Source organism: Canis lupus, chromosome 13, assembly GCF_048164855.1.
Source record: "Canis lupus baileyi chromosome 13, mCanLup2.hap1, whole genome shotgun sequence".
In the NCBI taxonomy this organism is placed as follows: domain Eukaryota; kingdom Metazoa; phylum Chordata; class Mammalia; order Carnivora; family Canidae; genus Canis; species Canis lupus.
The window spans coordinates 47,028,130-47,048,471 of NC_132850.1; the positions used below are offsets into that span (position 1 = coordinate 47,028,130).

General features: G+C 35.6%; 1 long non-coding RNA gene across 1 annotated transcript; it reads right to left on the reverse strand.

Annotated features, from left to right (window-relative positions):
- Window positions 1–756: 756 nt before the first annotated feature.
- LOC140602228 (uncharacterized) lies at window positions 757–19,773 on the reverse strand. The gene is made up of 3 exons (XR_012005205.1): window positions 19,462–19,773; window positions 12,810–12,919; window positions 757–924 (listed from the first exon to the last, which is right to left on the reverse strand). It is a non-coding gene; the product is annotated as an uncharacterized lncRNA (long non-coding RNA).
- Between the last annotated feature and the right edge of the window lie 569 nt (window positions 19,774–20,342).

Sequence of the window (20,342 nt, forward strand, 5' to 3'; positions counted from 1 at the left end):
GGAAATGGGACCAGTGAAATCATGAAGAGCCTTGAAAGCATGAGCAGGACTTTGGCTTTACCTAGAGTGAAACAAAGAGCCACCGCAGGGACCCGAGCAGGGTGACATGATCTGATTCACTGAGGCAAAAATCGCTCTAGCTGCTATGCTAAGAATAAAGCATAAATGGGCAATGATGGAATCTGGGAAACCAAGAGGAGGTGAGTACAGTGTCCCCTTAAGACAGTGGTGGCTCAGACAGGCAGAGCTAAAGAGAAGTGACTGGGTTTTCTATACTGAATATATTTAGCTCTAATTATCCACTACCCAAGATGATGCAACAAACTAAGACAGAAATTATGAAGCATGCTATACAACATCCCAGTCTCTTTCTGAATAAAGAAAAACTAAAATGGGAAAATTTAAATTGAAATATAGTATTAGTTTGTCCTTATGTATCTTAACAAAATCTATAAGGGATGCATTTCCTCTCCATTGTAAAGTCTGCGTTATTATGTAGCTCTTGACATTTGTATACCATAAAGGGATCTGGGATTTAAAGGAGCCTGAGCATTTATACACATGATACGATGTTCATTTCTCTTACTTTGCACCCTATCTAATAGAGTAGGTATGATTTAGGTGCTATTTAGGTGAAGACTTATTCATGGAATATTATTAAATTAGGTATGAATCTTAACCTCAGATAGATTAATAGTGAGGGAGAGTACACAAGCATAAAGATTCAAGACACGTAAGAAAGAGGTCAATGCCCATAGAACTAGTTGGGTTTAATCACTCAAGGGAGTTCTGAGGAGAGCAGCTATTCCTTTCAGCTTGGGGGAGGATCGGGAGGTGGTATGTGAAAGGCTCCAGGCAGGAAGTGACATCTGTGGGACTGTTTATATCTGGATGTCGCAACATGAGGCAGAAGGCTGGGTATTCCTGGCAATGAAAAAAAAAACAATTTTAAGCACATAGGTAGAATATTTCAGTACATATAAGAGGAAAAATAATTTCTGAAGAGTCGCTGGAGCATAGGGCATGGGAAGAAGAAAGCTGGAAATTCTGAGAAAAAAAAGGTGAGGAAAATCATATTAAAAAGAGTCTCAACATTGCCAGATAAAGGACTTTGGATAAAGAACATCACAAGAATAAATAAATGCTAGGGACAATCCAGTTATCACACAATTGCTTTACTGCGTTCAACCGAGGCATCGACCACTGAGCTGGCTGTGACTTTCTCAACTGTCAAATTCACTGTCCAAGAATAGTATGTGGGCAGAAATTTCAAGGTAAAATTTAAACTGCCAGCCAAAAAAATGTATTTTCTATTTTAATTTTCATTGAGGATTTCTTTATCTTCGGATGCTTATTTCTGTATGTTGTTTTGCTTTCTATCCAAAGTCAAGGAAGAAATGATAGCAATTCTCTTTACCTCATCTCCTGCATCCCTCCTTTCCAGTTTTAGGACAACAGCACCATCAGCAGATCTAATGACCAACCTTGTGCTTTGGGTTAATTTTTATTTCAAGTCACAGGGGTCCAAACCCAAACCAAACAAGCACCCTCATAAACCATATCAAAGAAAAGTTTAGATGCTATATAAGCCTGTAGCCAGCTTTTGCATCTCAGTGAACATGACTTCAGCAATTTGGCTAAGCACTTTTGTTGTGTTCCACAAATCTCGTGCATGCCCTAATAAGTAGAAATGTAGCACCCACTCAGCAGGCTGTAAGATTTTCTGTAACCCAGATTATCTGGAGAGCTCTCAGCTTTATGATGGAATTTTCTAGTCTTTAGCAAAGTCCCACGATCCCCCTTTCTGCCAATAATAACAACAGCTAACATTTGTTAGAACAGACTCTGTTCTAACTGCCATGTGCAATCCCATTTAGTCCTCACAATTCTGTGATACAGGTGCAATCATTTTGTCCATTTACAAATGAGGAAACCAAGGCACAGAGAAGTTAATTAGCCATCATAGAGCTAGAAAGTAAGTGAATGAATGAACATTTCTCTACTCTCCATGAAGAGTTTGCAGTCTCTGCCAGCAGCTCTGACCTGATTCTTTCCTCTCCAGCAGGGTACTGTCCTGGATCTGCGAATGAAGTCTTCAGACTATACCTTACCCCCTACCACCATTATTCTGTTATTTTACCAGAACTTTCATTATTTTATCTTCAGAGTTTTTCCCCCCACTGTGTTTCATCATTTTCAAATGTCAGATTAATTTCTCACCATGTAGACCCTTCTGGAGACCTTAACATCATGGTTCATCAAAACCATGCTAGAATCCATAACTCAATCCGGACAAAAACTGAGAATTAAAATGTCATTACCAGAATGAGTAGGGGAAAAAAAGACTGTTCTCCAGCTGCATATACATCTGTGTATTTCTTTGGATGTTGACTTTGAAATGCTAAAACACTGCCACATGGAAAAGATTCATCGTCTTGTAGTTTATATATCTGAGTACACAAACATATGCTTGTTAAATGTCCGGAGAACCTAGTTTACAATGCCACCTAATTCAGTCAACGCAGTCAGAGGTCTTTAAGTAATTTTATACAAATTTGTGAAAACAGGTGTAGTGTTCTTGTTCATAAATAAATTGATAGTTTTGGGGTACCTAGGTGACTCAGTCAGTTAAGCGTCTACCTTCAGGTCAGGTCATGATCCCAAAGTCCTGAGATGAAGCCTCACTCAGTAGAGAGCCTGCCTCTCCCTCTCCCTCTGCCTCTCCCTCCCTGCTCGTGCTCTCTATCTCTCTCTCACATTCGCTCTCACTATTTCAAGTAAATAAATAAAATCTTTTTAAAAATAGATAAATAAACTGAGTTTTAATTGGATCACTGATCTAAGAAAGTGGTCCAAAGAATCCATATTCTCCTGTATATGTAAAGAATATTTTTACAGAATATGTAAATAAATTGCCCTTAATCATTTTTATAGAAAAAGGGGATAAAGAACATTAAGTTATGTTTATATTTCTCTAAATTATCTTCCAATTTTTGTCAGTGTACATACATAAGCACATTTTTATGTCATTGTATCATGTGTTCATTCTCTTTTTTGTATTCTACTTTTTCTTCACTTTATCTAATATTCTTTTGTACCTAAGTAAACCTCATACTTGCATTTTTGTGTCACAGACTAGTTTTATGGTGCTCCTTTGCAATACTACTGCTGTTTACCACCACCCCCTTTTCTGGCTTTTGGAGTTGCCTTATTTTCTCCTATTTTTAAACTGAACTATTTTTAAGATCTTCATATAATTTACATTTTTCTCTTTAGGAAAACATCCATAGAGCACTAGCTTCAACTAAATTTTAGCTTTTTGTGAACTTTTTACCTAAATTTAATTGAGAGTCTAATTTAACACACACACACACACACACACACACACACACACAGCAATGCAAAGGAAAACTCTAAACCCTAACTTTACCCACCAAATTAACCTTACCCACACTCTTTTCCTCTAGGACTCCTTGGAGCCTATTCTGAGCATCAGTGTAATGGAGAGTCCCAGAAGTGGAATCACCACATCAAGATGGAGAAACAATGTTAAAGCCTTTTCTTTTTTTCCCCTTCAACTTTTCCAGACTACTCTCAAAAGGATGAAAGCAATTGACAATGCTAGTAGCTCTTCATAATTGTGCCTTTCTCAAGCCCACCAACTGCCATTGTGTTTTGCTATAATTATTGATTAATGGTATTTAAATAAGTATAAAATGGAGCCCAAACACTGTTTTAGAATCCATACCCTCAATTTTTGTCACAGGCTGATTTATTTTCCCCTTATTTTTTATTTTCTTGTGAGTCTACATACTATCCTCTCATCTCCATTTTGAATTGGCTTTTAGTATTAGTATGACACACTTATATAAATTTGTGCAGCATGTTTATAACTCCTATATTATTTTAAATTACATGGTTTTTTCCTCATACATAGCATATAGATTTTGCTACAAATTTTATCTATCATTTTTCCGTCCTGTTGTTGAGGGTTCAGAGGTCGATCAAATTGGGAGCAATTTGGGCTAGCCTGAAATGAATTTGCTGTCACTAGTTCTTACCTCTATATGGGCTATTGTATGGTTTGTCCAAATAAACAGCTTGGAATAAGTCAGAAAAAAAATGGGAGGGCCACATCAGAACTTTCCATCTTATCCATAATAAAATCCTTGGGTTTCTTCAGTGGTTAGGAATTTATTTTCTAATTATAAATTTCTTGTCTTGTACCAAAAGGTGGTAGAAAAAATTTACAAAGGAATATGTATAGTATAATAAGGTCAAAATAGAATTAGAATTAGGAAATTAGAAAAAGGGAAAATCTAAATGGATGAAAATATCAAGGTCAGGTAAAAAACACAACGTTAGAATAAGTGTGTAGTGTCTTTTTTAAGTCTTTCAGTGCTTTTCTTTTTGATAAATCTGGAATTTTTTATTGCAATATGAGGCACATTTATCAGTCATCCAGTTCTTTTTTTTCAAGATTTTATTTATTTATTCATGAGAGATACAGAGAGAGAGGCAGAGACACAGGCAGAGGGAGAAGCAGGCTCCCTGTGAGGAACCCGATGTGGGACTCGATCCCAGGACCCTGGGATCATGACCTGAGCCGAAGGCAGATGCTCAACCACTGAGCCACCCAGATGCCCCCATTCAGTTCTTTTCTATACCATTTCCCAGTTGTCCCTGCTATATTTAGTGATTAGTGTGATGCCATTCTCTGTGTTCTAGTGTTTCTGATCTTTCACCTTTCATTCTCTTAAAATAGTTTATGAGTTCTTCTGAAATTTCAATGTAATTATGTTTTCTCTTTTTAGTCAAAATACATAGCTTATTTATAATATGCCTTATTTATTAGAACAGATTTAGATGCACAGAAAATTACAGATAGTATGAAATTGCCAAATGCCCCTATCTAGTTTTCCCTATTACTAAAGTATTACATTAGTAGGTTGCATTTGTCATAATTAAGGAACCAGTATCGATCTATTATTAACTAAAATCCATACTTATTTTAGATTTCTCAAAATTTTCCCTAATGTCTTTTCTTCTATTCCAGGATGCCATCCAGAGTACCAGATTACATTCTATCATCATGTCTCCTTAGGCTCCTCTTTGACTGTAATAGTTTCCCAGACTTATTTTTTTTCTTTGATAACTTCAATACTTTTGAGGGTGATCACATACATTATAGAGTATCCCTTTCCAAGAACTGAATTATGCCTACCCACAATTCATATGTTGAAATCCTAACCCTCAATGTGACTGTATTTGGAGCAAGGGTGTGTGAGGAACTGAGGATATAAGGATGGAGTTCTAATGTTTGGGCTGGCACTCCGATAGGAATAGGAAGAGACACCAAAGCTCTCTCTCTCTGCTATGTGAAGACACAAAAAGGAGGCATCATCTGCAAACCAGGAAGAGAGCTTGCCCAGGACTTGACCATGCTGGCACCCTGATCCCAGACTTCTAGCCTCTAGCACTGTGAGAAACTAAATTTCTGTTGTTTTAGCCTCCCAGTCTATGGTATCTTGTTACGGCAGTGAAAGCTGACTAATATATCCCTCAATTGGGATTTGTCTGGTGTTTTTTCTCATGATGAGACTGGTGTTTTAGGTTTTCGGGAAGAAAATCACAGAGGTAAAGTGCCATTTTTCGTTCCATCCTATCAGGAGTACCTACTATCATCATGGCTCATCACTATTGATGTTGACCTTAACTAATCACCTGGATGGAGCAGTGTTTGTCAGATTTCTTCCATAGTAAAGTTATCTTTTCTCCCCTTTTCCACACTGTCCTTTTGGAGAGGAAATCACTATACACAACCCACACTTAAGGAGTTAGGAATTATACTCCACCTCTCTGAGGGCACAGTGTCTAGGTAGGTTATTTGATATTCTTCAGCATGGGAGATTTGTCTCTTCTCTTCCTTTTATGTATTAATTCAATTATTTATTTATATCAGCATAAAGGAGGAGAGAAAGGAGGCTACACAGGAGTAGAGCAGGAGAAATGCCCTTGCCCCATGTGAGATATAGCACTATGTGAATCTTTTCTTCTGGGGTACAGGCATTTCACAACATTTACTGTTACCCTTCCCTCCCTACCAGGGGCACAGGGAGATTTTCTTGGTTGCTCAGTATAAACATCTGGTACCATTCCAAAGGTAAAATCCTTGTGGCTTCACTCTCAGACTACTGCACACTCAGCCTCCAGCAATTCATCAGAATTACTATTTAAGTTCATGCCTCCAGTGGCCTCTGTCTAGGTGGGCAGATCTTAGCTGGGACTTTGAATTCCTCTGTGTCTCAGATTTGGACATGGTGGTTTGCCCTGTGACCTCAATTCCATCATGAGTCAAGCAGTCACTGATTTTCAATTTGTTCAACTTTTTCTTATAGTATAATGACAACCTCCAAGCTCTTTACATGCAGGAGCTGAAACTGACATGAGGTTCTAATACCTGTCACTTTGTAAATTGGGTTTTAAAATCATATGTAGCAAGAAAAAAATCATATGTAGTAAATCAGGAACAGGTATCTCCTTTTAAAACATTTTTATAACTTTGCCTATAAATTATTCCACATAAACTTTAACCAATATGAACAGCTTCTATATACTAACCATAGAAATTTTGGTATCTTTGCCATTTTTTTTGTTTTTCTTTATGAAAGAAGTTACTACCTTTAAGTAGACTAAGCTACAAAAAAGGCAGCAGAGCTGATTTAAAGCCAGATCCTTACTATTTTTCTTCAGAGAAAAGGATAAAGAAAGATAAGAATGTTGCTTGTAATTACCAAGAATTTCTAGTTAGATAAGATCTACAAATTTTAATTTGTAATAGGAAGCCCAGAATTAAAAACTGAAATTGCTGGAAACTCAAAAGGAGAGAATGTCTGTATAAATACAGAGAACAAACTGATGGTTGTTAGAAAGGGCAGGGGGTAGGAGGCTGGACACAACGCGTGAAGGGGACTTGGGAGACACAGGCTTCCAGTTATGGAATGAATAAGCCATGGGAATAAAAGGAATAGCATAAGGAATACGATCAACAACATTGTAATAGCAATTTAATGGGATAGATGGTAGCTACACTTATGGTGAACATAGCATAGTTATAAACTTGTCAAATCACTAAGTTATACACCTGAAATTAATGTAACATTGTGTGCCAACTTTACTCAAATGAAAAAATATATAGCAATAAGTAAGCATATAGATACGTGAACATAGAACTGTATAAAACTATATACTAGAATAAGTATATGAAATAAAAAATGGTCAATACCTCAATACTTGTGCTATTATATGTATGACTAGAAAGAAATATATGGGAATATAAAAAAAAGAAGAGAAGCTCTGAAACCATATATGAGTGGGTTTCAGGAGCCAGGACTACAGGCCACCTATGCAAACTAGCCTTTAAACCTTCAGTACAGGGATCCCTGGGTGGCGCAGTGGTTTGGCGCCTGCCTTTGGCCCAGGGCGCGATCTTGGAGACCCGGGATTGAGTCCCACGTCGGGCTCCCGGTGCATGGAGCCTGCTTCTCCCTCTGGCTGTGTCTCTGCCTCTCTCTCTCTCTCTCTCTGTGTGACTATCATAAATAAATAAAGAAAAAAAATATTTAAAAAAATAAATAAACCTTCAGTACAGACTCTGTTTTTCTCGTTGGGGCTTATAATCTTATAAATCTCGAGGTGCCAAGATTAATACCCACATACTTAATATTTTTATCTTTATATATAAAATTAAGTAATAGCTAAATAGTAATTAATGTGCAATGCTTCCAGAGCTCCCTTCCAATCTGAAAATTTGCTAAATTTGTTACTTTGAATAGTGTTGGTTAATTCCATAATTTCTATGACTTTCTAATTTATATGTGTATTTTTATAAGAAAGTTATTTCTAAAATATTTTTCTCCTTATTTTTATGTATGATTCTGTTGTCTTTTCAAAAAGTTAAATTGGAAATGGATGAAATGAATGTTATGCTAAATAGCAATGGTGGCAGGACAGATCCTCATCTTGCTCCTGGTTCAAGGAAACAGCTTCAGTATTTCTGAAGTGAATGTAATATTTCTCCATTTGAAAAACATACTATTAAAAACTATTTTGTGTGCATAGTAACTTAATCAAGAAAAGATGGCAAATTTTATCGAAAACCTTCCTCAGGTCAACTAAGCTCCAATTGTGGACTTTTGTTTTCTCTCTTGTTAATCGATAACCGTTATTTTTGTCACACAGGAGCCTCAGTTTATTGCAGTACCTCCATTCAAATAGAGGATATTATTCATCTTCTATATAACTATATTTTGCTTGCTAACTTTTCTGCAGTTTCATTTTATCCTTAATGTTTACCTGTAAGTTTCCTTTTTCTTTTATAATTTGATACTGTTCATAGGCTTAAATTTAAAACTATATTTTATTTTCAAAACTATACGTTTTATTTAAAAAAAATCAGGTAACATTTTAGAAAAGTGTATTTTCCAAAGAACATATATTTCAAAACATATATTTTGAAACTTGGAATTGACAGTTTTACAATATTCAAGAACAGTTGTCAATTTTCTTTTTCTCTAGTTTGTGTTCCTTATTTCTTGTGCTTTTTTGTTTTGTTATCAAATTTATAATTAATCATTTAACTTGATACCAAATTAATTAATAAACTGGGAATGGTAACGAAGAAATGATTTAAAGTACATCTTAAAATGATCTTTTGTATTCCTAATCTCAACTAATATTTTCTCTTTTCTTATCATTTAGAACCAGTTTTTAAATAAATCCTATCAGTAGTATACTCAATTTACTATTTCGATGTTAAATGTTTATTCATTTTCTATTTTATTCCATCCTTTAGCTTTATTTCAGCATTTCCTTTTGCAATTACATGGAGTTTTATAGAAGAACATATTTTAAGAATAGTTTATGGCATTTCTATGGGAAGAAAAAACAAATAACATCTACTTTGCTTAGTACACATTGGTCTTTACTCCTGTAAGAGTTAACAAGTCCATTATATTATATGAAAATGAATTTACCGAGGTAGAGCTAAGATACCTACAGACCAATTGTCAGACTAGATATTCTATCATTGAGTTATTCATCATTCAAATTCCGAAACAGAAAAAAAAAAATCTTTCAAATATACAGAAAAATACAGAGGTCATGTAAAAGATTTAAAAGGGATGGTTGCATTGGGTCTCTGCCTTTTATATACTCATGCTTTCAAAGGTTTATAATAAGAACCCACAACTAGATTGACATACAGTACTGACTCCTATCAGTCTACACACCACCACCAGGGCAAGAACTTCTCTCAGATCCTTGCTTCCAGATGTGACTCACCTCACTAAAGCTCAGCCAACCTTTTACATTAAAGAACTTCCTTTCTTCACAGTGCTTTCAAATTCTAATGAGATCTCCAGAAGTCTATTGCGAAATACCTGTGGCCCTTTACGCACTTTCATCACTGGCTCATAAACAACTCTTCTTTTATCTTCAAACAGTCTACGTGGGTTTCATAGTTTATTTTTTTAAAAAAGTTTTGTTCAACGATACAATTCTAGAAGATTTTATATTTTTGTCTAAAAGCCAATGAGCTTTTGGCTTTGAGGAATTTCTTTTTGTACTTAAAGACATCTTCAGTTTACATTTTTGCTGATCATAGAGCTGAAAGGTTCTGTCAAAAATAACAAGTTGTGAACTTGACTAATCTTTGTCCTTAAAATATAAGGCTAATCCAAATAGGGTCGGTGAAGCTTCTCTTTACCCTCATGCTGCTAATGATAGGAGGTAGAATAAACAATTAAAAACTTACAGTGCAGCATTTACACATTACAGCATACTCTGAGACTGAGTGACTTTCATTTTTCATCCTCTTTTATACTGCTGTCTTTTTAAAGTAAAATCCCAGGCATTAAGCCACTGCCACAAAACAATGGGGGTGGGGGGCAACCAGTAACCAGAGTATTGCTTTTAAATAAATATTAGGACTAAAAATAAATAAATATTAGAACTGCAAAACATCCAGCTCCAGACTAGTTCAGAAGCTCCTGAGAGGCAAAAGCCAAGTCTCGTTCATCTTTGTAATCTCTCTCCCTTAGGACTGTCATGGGTGCAGTTCTTCACCCCTATCAACAAGGTCTGTTGCCTTCAGTCCACACAGAGTCTCCATACAAACTACAAAAAGACATCTCTTCCTCATGTAAAAGATTTAAGTCAGTATAGTATATATTTCTTAGTTAGAGTAACTACAACAAAGGCGAAGTCATTCTTCATTAAATTCACAAATCAAATTACTGAATGTAAAACAATAAAAATTCAAAATTGTAAATGTAAAAATTAAGAATGCCAACTAATTTCAATTTAATACTTTGTTTAAAATAATTACACAACATGCTTTCTTGTCAAATAAATTATTACAGCAATTTTAATCTTTATTTGTAACTATGTTTCATTCCATAAAAATGGCCACTTGGTTAGACTACATTTTTTGCAATACTATAAGGCCTAAAACTATGTTTAATAAGTTTTTGATTGGAGAATAAATTCTGCACTGCCCCTGGCGGATTTAAATATAAACTGAGAACCAGGTAAGTCTTTGGGGTGAATTAAGGCTACACGATGATGTTCCATCTGTTAATCTTTACCATGTTCATAAGTCAATTTCAATTGTAAATTTGTATGTACTTGTAGTAATTCATTTCTACAATTTTTCAAAGTATATATGTCATCTAGAACAGAAGTTAGCAAACAATGGCTCACAAGCTGAATCTGATCCACCATCTGTTTTTGTGCAGCCCATGAGCTAAGAATGGCTCTTGCATTTTTAAATGATTAGAACCATGTTAAAAGAATAGTATTGCATCACACATGAAAATTTTATGAAACCAAAATTTCAGCATCCATAAATAAAATTTTATTGGAACACAGCCAAACTCATTTGCTTATGTGGGATCTATGGCTGCTTTTATACTACAATGGTAGAGTTGATTAATTAAACAGACCATATGGCCCACAAAGTCTAAAATATTTATGATCTAATCCTTTTGCAAACCCCTGACCTAGAACTCTAAAAAGGCTGTAATAATGTTTTTCTTTTTTTTAAGCTTCTTAACTTTTTATTTTTTTATTTTTTATTTATTTTTTTTAAGATTTTATTTATTTATTCATGATAGAGAGAGAGGCAGAGACACAGGCAGAGGGAGAAGCAGGCTCCATGCACCGGGAGCCCGATGTGGGACTCGATCCAGGGACTCCAGGATCACGCCCTGGGCCAAAGGCAGGCGCCAAACCGCTGCGCCACCCAGGGATCCTGCTTCTTAACTTTTTAAACATTTTAATTCTAGCATCATTATCCTACAGTGTTATGTTAGTTTCAGGTGTGTTACTGATTCAACAATTCTTTTTTTTTTTTTTTGATTCAACAATTCTATACATTATTATTCAGTGCTCCTCTGTGATAGTTTGCTAATACTGAAAAAATTTTTAAAATCATAGTCCTATTGTATCACTATTACATATTAGTAGTAATGGTCATATTATGACACTATTGCTATATATTACTATTTTGTATTATTCTGATCTATATTTGCTGCATGTTATTATTCTTTGCAAGTCTATACCATTAATATATCTATCGATATATTTAGGTATTTAGGTATTTCTTATTACATCATCAGCAATTTCCGAAAGAGCACCACACTCTGCTTTCTAACACAGTTTTTAGCGACATAATGTTACCAGTTGACATCTCCATCACATATTTGACGAAGGCTTTTAAGATTTTTCTGTATTCAGTAAATGTGTTATAAATACAATTCAATGTTTGGCTGAAGTTGAAAAGTAGTTCATTAGTTCTTAAACGATAATTAAAATTTAGTAGTGTCAAAAATATTTTTTAACTGTATTGTTAAAGTTTAAAGAATGCACAGATAAAAGAATTATAGATTCTTTTGTACAATCTGTTGTCTTCTATATATACTTATGTTATTTGTCCTTAAGACATGAGGGTAATCCCAGAGGGGTCTATGAAGATTCTCAAATTATTTTTGTCTTTAAAATTGTTTTTTTAAGGTGTGTATTCTAGAAGAAATGTACATAAGTCTTTAGTTATTTAACTTACATGGAAAAATTCCAACCCAAGAACTCACATATGGAAATACATGCATCTCTATAATCCACAAATCTAATAATAATTGCTCTTTACTCTATTTGGCATATATCAGGAATTGTATCTAAAATAATTAAGTTGTGTTTTACACTTATTATCCAAACAATTCTGCTATAATTTTATAATTTGGCTTTGTATCCCATCCCCTAAGAAGAATGATATGTTGCAAATGTTTGTATTCTGTGTATATGTCTTCCAAGGTATTATAAAATTCTGCTGTAGTTTCTTAAAAATACAGCAAGTCACCATTGTTCCATTAAGGTTTTCGAATAATTCTCTGATGCTATACCTAGCCTTGCCAAAAACTGAACCATGCATATTAACAGGACAGTCATAGAATGCTAATATTTTTCTCTTTCTGAGTAATCTCTGTTAGCACCAAGAGTTATAACATTTTTCTACAAGATTTCAATTTTGAATACTTACATTACTGTTAATGTGCATTTTACTTTTTTCATGTTTACTAAGAATATGTAATAAAAGCTGACAATCATTGCACATTTTCTTTCATTAGTGAATTTTTTTTTCCTATCCCCCAAGTATTTGTAATAGAGAAAAAAAATCTATATAGAATAATATAATCTAACCATTTCCAACATTTGGAAGAAACTGAGTATAATCATTTCTAAAATATTCTTACCTATAGTTTTTTTGGGAGGGCTGTTAAACTTTCTTGCAATTGGATACATTTCAACAAGAGAGGCATATCCTTTTATTTCATATTCAAGTTAGATGACCATGAACCTGAATCTGCAAATAGAATATTCAGTTTAATAAATTCTTTTGTATTTTTTCCTCTCCAAGTTGTTCTTGAAATTCGTCATTTAGAATTGACACTGAAGTGGAATTAACATCCTCCTCCATTACTGACATATCTATGCTCCATTCTGCTAAAAATTATGTTTCTGAAGTCCTTTAATTTTTCATCCTGTCATTCCACCTATTTCTCTGGAACATTTATTTAACCAACCAAAATTTCTTTTTCATCTTCTTTTCCAAAAATTTCCCAATGATTTGTTTTCTGATATTAATAATTTATTTAAATTTTCTTTTCAGCTCCCAAGAGGAAATAGCACCTTTTCCCAAAATTTGTAATATTTTAAAATATTATATAACTTGTCCCCAGATTTTAAGAGGTTAACTTTTGTTACAAAACTTCCATAGTAACAAAAAAGCCAATTATAACATAATTAACAAATTGCTAATCTCTAATTGGTATCTATGCAAAACATACTTTGTAGATTATTAATGGAAATTGTATCATTACATAGTAATTTGTGTCATAATGTAAGAACTTGTAGATTAATTTGTAATTTAGCAGTATAATTCTGGTCCAGGAAACAAATAGCAGATGGTATAAACTGTAGCATATGATACCCAATTAAGCCAATCTACTAAAACTAATAGAGGATTTCTTTTTAAGGATTTTCACCAAGATATTCAATAAGAAGCTCCTTGTTTAAAGTTCAGGTTACTGGATCAAAAGTGTTTTCTTAAAGGATTTTATTTATTTATTTGAGAGAGAGAGAATGAGAGGTGGGAGGGGCAGAGGGGGAGAGAGAGAGAAAGAGAGAGAGAGAGAAGCAGACTCCTTGCTGAGCAGGGAGCCCAACTCAGGCCCAGAACTGTGACCTGAGCCAAAGGTAGATACTTAACCAACTGAGCCACCCAGGCGCCTCAAATTTTTTTGATTATTAAGCTCATTACTCTTTTACAAGTATAATTAAATTAAAATTTATAATTAAAGTATAATTATACATATTTTATCTGTGTAATAACAGTTATTAACACTTACCCAACCTTCCATATTTTTAATGTCTTTTTAAAAATGGATGTCTAGTTGACACATGATGTTGCATTAGATGGGCTTTCACATAAACAGCGAGAATACAACTAGTATACAAGAAGTGGTTGATATTTTTTTAAGATTTTATTTATTTATTTGTAAGAGACAGAGAGCATGAGTGGAAAGAGGGAGAAGCAGACTCCCCGCTGAACAGGAAGCCTGATGTGGGACTTGATCCCAGGACACTGGAATCATGACCTGAGCCAAAGGCAGATGCTCAACCAACTGAGCCATGCAGGTGCCCCAAGAAGTGATTGATTTTTAATGTGAGACAACAGTAGGCCAGCGGAAAAAAAAGTAAAGAGATAATATTATATTTCCAAGAGCATACATTCAATTCATAAAAGAATGTATTAAGCACATGCAATATTCAGCACTGGACCCCCATCCTAGGAGGAGAGATAAGCAATACACAGATTGAGTCTATACTGCCAGAATATGATATGTACAACAAAATAGAGAAGGTGCCATGGGAAAATAAAGGAGAAAGAAACCACTTTAATGAGGAAGGATGGTGAAAGCTTCATTCATTGATTGACCAAATCGATGGAGGACCTACAATGCACAGGAACTATTTTTAGTGCTAAAGCAAACAAAACAGCAAGAATGGTCACCCTCATAAAGCTTACTTACACTCCACTGAAGGAAGCAGACCACAAGCAAATAAAAACGAAAATATCTGTCAAAGAGTGCAAACTACTATGGAGAACAACAGCAGCAGAAGAGAGGAATGTGCTGGAAAAGTACAATTTTAGATAAGATGTTCAGGAAGGCCTCTTAGGGAGAGACATTTTAGCGAAGCCCTGATAGAAGCAAAGGAATAAATCATGTGAATCTTGGGACTATCATGCAGGTTGAGAGAAGTGCTTGTGCTAGAGTATGAATGGTGTGTTGGAGGAATGACACAGTCAAGGCACAATATGAAGGCCAGTGTGGCTGAGGTGGAGGGGAAGTCAACCTGTATGGAAAGAGAGAAAACGAGGGACAGATCATGTAGGGCCTTGGGAACCACTGTGAGGGCTTTCCTCCTAGTGAGAAGGGAAATAATTAGAAGTTTTGAGCAGGGGAGTGCAAGAGCAGACTCAGGAGAAGCAAAGATGAAAATTGGAAGACAATCAGGCAACTATCTCAAAACTCTGACTGCATGTGATAAATGGCTCAGACTGGGGTGATAGCAGTGTAGGAGTTCTACAGTGGTCATAGAAGAATACTCAAATCTCTTAACAGACATCTTTTGAGTGCCTACCAGTTGGCAGGTACTGTATCTGGAGCAAGGGCTAGGCCTTACTTTGGAATCCTTTGCATGAACCCTCTGGACTTCATCAAAATCCCAAACTCTATTGAAATTGAAACCATCCCCCCTAAAATATCCCTCATTGCTGTCTCAGGCCATATTGACCTCCTGGGTTCAGATTCCAGCCTAGCCCAGACTACTTCTTGCTACAAACCAAGAATCTGGTGACTTGAACTCCCTCCTTTCCATTGTCCATAAAAGGAGGAGGTGGAAACTTTCATAGCACACTTGGAGGATAGCACCCAACCATCCTAGACACCTCAGATAAGAACATATACAAAAAGCAGGGCTGGAAATATGAGACTGGAAAGGTAGGCTTGATCTGTTGAACATTTGTACTTTTTCCTTAGGGCAAGGCCCATGGACATATGTCTTCTATCACATGCTTTTTAATCATTGTTGTAAATTGGACTTTGTTCGGCAGATATTCACTCATTTTTCCTAGGATCATAGATTTACCTGGTTATTTATCAGACAAGTTTAGCATATAGAGCTGCTGTAATCTTGCAAAATGAAAAGAGAAAGATTCTCACATGTCTGACTGAGAAAATTAGCCCCAGGCCTTGAGAGAAAAGTGTTTCCAGATCCTTCTGAATCACTTTTATCTGTGAGATAAAAATTTTTAAAATAAATTGTTTATTTGATTCTTCTGAAAACCATGTGTATTAATTATCATATCTGCCTTTGAGATTCCAAATTTAGAAGTAATAAAACAGCACTAGTCAATTACATTATCAATCTTTAAGCAATGTCTTGACTGATTTGCACTACATTGGAAAGCCCACACAGTGAGAAGTTAGATGTGCCTGAAGTTCCCCATTTAAAATGTGAAATTATTTTTTAATGAATACAGAAGCAGAGAGATTTCACCTTAGAAAGAGAAAAGGAGGGATGCCTGGATGGCTCAGTGGTTGAGGGTCTGCCTTTGGCTCAGGTCATGATCCTGGGGTCCTGGAATCGAGTCCCACTTCAGGCTCCCCACAGGGGAGCCTGCTTCTCCTTCCGCCTATGCCTCTGCCTCTCTCTCTGTGTCTCTCATGAATAAATAAATAAAATCTTTTTTTAAAAAAAAAGAGGAATAAAGACAAGGAGGTCAGAAAGAAAAAAGCTATTTTTCTCTACCAAAGACCTCAAGATTTTTCGTCAGTGGTATCGGCAACTAATTATGTTCATATGGAATAGCAGTAACAGCTGCCCTTTTTCAAGTAGTTTCTATTTACAAGCATCATGCACACATAACCCAGTTTAAATTTACAGAACCTTTTGGATAGGTACTATTACCATTTTGCCAATGTCAAAATAGAGGCTCCTCAGCAAGTCTGGGGAATTTGTCTGAGCTCACACAGATAGCTAGGCCTGTATATTAGCCACCATTCCTCACCATCTTCCCATAGGGAATCCACCAAAATGTCTCATGTGGAACATGGTCATCAGTGTGCCATGTTGGACTGTAATGCAGAACGCTCTCTGCCCCACACGTTACAGAGCAATGCTTCATAATAGTATTGAAGGTGGATTTTGCTATGGAGCTTGTCACTTAAAATTTGTTGATCAAGTATTTGGAAAGTTAAATGGAACAAGTAAAAGGTTATTAGGAAAAGATTACTTTTGCCTCTCTCAAAGTGTGAGATACATCCTTTTATTAAACCCTACAAACTCCCTGGATTTTTCATAAATTGTCAACAAGAAAGAAAAAAGAGGAATATAATCTACTTTGAGGAAAATGAAGATAAAATTTCACATCATCCTCAAATAAAGTCATCACACCTTGCTCTCTAAGCCTTTGTAGTCAGAGAGATTTTATAATAAGATTTTATAAAAAATAAGGTACTTTTTTTTTAAATCCCCAAAAGCCTGTCCCCTGATCAGCTCTGGGCTTATGCTGTTAACTGATTAGCATATAGTAGGCTGACCTCAGCTCCTCCTCTGAACTTCTCTATGACTAGTGAGAACATGCTTTCTTAGGACATGTCCATACTCGAGCTTTCTTGGGCTCTCGTCCATATTTCACTTGCCTCAAAGTTTAATGGCAATTCCATCATGAGAATATGAATCACACATGTTGAAGTTATAGATTCTCCAATATTCTTGTGCAAGGTGTGCTAAGCCTCATGTTTTATTTGGCTCATGTGACTTGGCTAAAGGGCACGCCTAAAGTTCAATGGAGCTAAAGAAGAGCCACCTCCTAGCCTTATGGTTTCCTTGTGGTGTTGCATTAAGTTTTAAAATACACATATACTTCCTTTTTTTCTTATGTTCTTCAGCATCAGTCAAAACCAAAGGCTTTGCCTACCTGATCAATAATTTTTAAAATCAATTCAGTAAGAGGAAAATTGATTAAATGGATTATTTTTTCACGGAATAGAAGAAACTACCAACACAGCAGATTTTTCATACTACAACTGTTTGTGTTGATGCTAAAATGACAAAACACAAAATAGACAGTGTATATGTATAACATAAAATAAAGCCTAGCCTCCGACATGATAGGTGATAAGGCCATGGCTTCCTTTGAACCCTGCCTCCCAGCACTCCATTTTATGATCCCTCTTCTCCAACACACCAACCTTCTCTCTGTTCCTCAAAGAAAACGAGCTTGTTCTACTGGGGCTCTTCACCTTGTGGCTCCCTCTGCCCAGAACACTCCGCTCCCAGGTTCGATACATGGTTTGCTTCTACTTGTCACTCATGACTCACTTTATGCATCACCCTCAGACCTGCTTTCCCAGGTCACCATTCTCCCTCCCCCCACCCCACACACATATACAACGACGAGGCAATCTCTCTCTTTGCAGCTCTTTTTTCTTCACTATCTGAAGTAGCTTGTTCATTTGTTTGTTTAGCTGAATTCTGTCTGTCTCCCATCTAATATAAGCAACCTAAGAGCAAGGTCCTTGTCTGTCTTGTTTACCAGTATATCTCCAGAGAATAGGACATTTGCCTCACAGACTGCTCAATTAATAATTGCTGTATGAATTAACAAATGAATAAATATATAAATGAATGAATGAATGAATGAATGAATGATTTCAATGAAAGTTGTAGCAAATCCACTAACACTAAACATATCCAGGAGTTATGACAAGGCAGCAGTCTCCTACAGCAGAGGCGAATGACTTTGGGAAAAAGATTCTGTCTTTGATATTCCTCCTTATGCTTAGATGAACTCCAAACAATGCAAAAGAGGCAGTTCTTTTTATTGCCATGTCTAGGCTTCTCCCCTTGTGCCAAAAGATGATTTTCCTAAATAGAAGCCAACAAATAGAAACCTATCATATAGAAACTATGTACTTTCTTCATAATTAAAGGGATTCCTCCATAAGCAAACAATTCTGAGTTTTTTCAATTTAATAATGTATTCCAAACACTATTTTTGCCATTCTCCAGGTATAAAAATTGAAAGTAAGCAGTTCACATTCTTTGGTTCTATTTAATCCTGTTTAATTTCTGGACATTTCCATTTGCACATTCTCCCTCTCTCTCCTCTGCCTCAACCTTTTCTCTTCCTGACAAGGTGTGTCTAAGTTGAAGATAAAAGGAAGGATTCATGGGCCACAGCATGGGTATATCTTGAGTCATCTCTGCAGTCAGAGAGACAAAGAAAACAACCATGTTCTATAACAAAATGTTTGAAAACTGAAAAGCCACTCATAGTGGCTGTCTGACTCTTTTTTTTTTTAATTATGGAGACAGAAATACTTCTTTTTATTTAATACTATATATAGAAATTTAATAACTCAAAACACATGCCATCCTACTAAACACTGATTATCATTTTTGTTGTTTATCACTCAAACTGTTATATTCATATATATAATACATTTTACTGTTTTTGAGGCAAAAAAATGGAATATTTACTATTTATCTCAAATGTCTATTCACCATGTTAAAAATACATGAAAATAACCACCAAAAAAATAAAATTTCTTTTTATCTAGAATTTAAAACATTTGAGATTTAATGACCGACATTTAATAAGTAGTAATAGCAGTGATAAAATAAATAAAAGAGAAATAATTTCTACTGATGTAAGTGTCTTCACATTTAGGCAGTTTTGACAAATTGCCACATGAAAAATGTTTAGTCAGTACATTGATTAAAAATTTTAAAAATACGTATATACTATGGGCAAGGAGTCGACATTTTACTTACCTAGCATTTCCTCTACAGAATGAATTTCTCTGGCTTCACAACAGGCTTTATGCCCCATTTATAAGCTAATACCATAACCTGCCCCTAAGCTAATATTCAGATAAAATGAGGCAATTTGATAACTCAAATTGATCTTCCAGTAGCTTTCACCTTTAGCAGGCAAAAGCCTCTGTGTGCTGACTGACCTTTTCAACCTAATCTTAAATGCATATAGCTGGGTTTTTGCTGCTTTAAAAACTGTATTGAGAAAATGATATGATGACCACCTCCCACCACAAGAATGTCTTCTGTGCCTATTTTCATTCAAAAGTGCAACCAGGGATCCCTGGGTGGCGCAGTGGTTTAGCGCCTGCCTTTGGCCCAGGGCGTGATCCTGGAGACCCGGGATCGAATCCCACGTCGGGCTCCCGGTGCATGGAGCCTGCTTCTCCCTCTGCCTGTGTCTCTGCCTTTCTCTCTATCTCTGTGTGACTGTAATAAATAAATTAAAAAATTTAAAAAAAAAAAAGTGCAACCATCACAGATATTTTAAGACTAGGTCAGCCATTGTCATTTTAGTCTAACAACATATCAGATGGGGCCTACCTGTGGCAATAATGAGAGTCCCATCCCATGTAAGAAAAGCGTCTTTTAAAAAAAAAAAAAAGTGTCTTTTCTTGCATACAGTCATCACCCCTGACGTGTGGGGGATATGTTCCAAGATCCCCAGTGAATGCCTGAAACCATGGTTCATACCAAACACTATATATACTATGTGTTTTCTTACAAATACAGAACTATGATAATGTTTAATTTATAAATTAGGCATAGGCAGAATTTAGCAGCAATACTAATAGAATAATTATAACAATATCCTGTAATAAAAGCTATGTGACTATGGC